This window comes from Arachis hypogaea, chromosome 14 (assembly GCF_003086295.3).
Source record: "Arachis hypogaea cultivar Tifrunner chromosome 14, arahy.Tifrunner.gnm2.J5K5, whole genome shotgun sequence".
Lineage (NCBI taxonomy): Eukaryota > Viridiplantae > Streptophyta > Magnoliopsida > Fabales > Fabaceae > Arachis > Arachis hypogaea.
Window position 1 is genome coordinate 40,542,737 of NC_092049.1, and position 721 is coordinate 40,543,457.

Genomic DNA, 721 nt, shown 5'->3' on the forward strand with positions numbered 1-721 from the left:
CTCTTACATCAATCCAAACCTAGGCAATTGTGGAAGTAGCATTCAAAAGCCAACCATACATGCCAATAACTTTGAACTAAAATCCCAGCTCATCACCCTCATTCAAAACAACTGTGCATTCGGAGGAAGTTCCCAAGAAGACCCCAATCAACATCTAACTACCTTCCTAAGGATATGTGATACTGTGAAGTCTAATAGTGTTCATCCTGACACTTATAGACTACTTCTGTTCCCCTTCTCACTCAAGGATAAGGCATCTAAATGGCTAGAATCCTTTCCGAAGGAGAGTTTAACAACCTGGGAAGATGTGGTGAACAAATTCTTGGCAAAATTCTACCCTCCTCAAAGAATCAACAGGTTGAGAACTGAGGTACAAACCTTCAGGCAACAAGATGGTGAAATTCTCTTTGAAGCATGGGAGAGGTTTAAGGACTTAACTAGAAGGTGCCCGCCAGACATGTTCAATGAATGGGTGCAGTTACACATTTTCTATAAAGGTCTTTCTTATGAATCAAAGAAGGCAGTAGACCACTCATCTAGAGGATCTCTGAACAAGAAGAAGACCATTGGAGAAGCCATAGATGTGATCGAGACTGTAGCTGAGAATGACTACTTCTATGCTTCTGAAAGGGGCAACACTCGAGGAGTAATGGAGCTGAACAATATGGACGCTCTGCTGGCTCAAAACAAGATGATCACCAAGCAGCTGGCTGACCTTATC

At 42.4% G+C, this 721-nt stretch overlaps 1 non-coding gene across 1 annotated transcript; it reads right to left on the reverse strand.

The window, feature by feature from the left end:
• Positions 1-355: 355 nt before the first annotated feature.
• On the reverse strand, positions 356-459 carry LOC112745515 (small nucleolar RNA R71). The gene has a single exon (XR_003173439.1). It is a non-coding gene; the product is annotated as a small nucleolar RNA R71 (small nucleolar RNA).
• Positions 460-721: the final 262 nt, after the last annotated feature.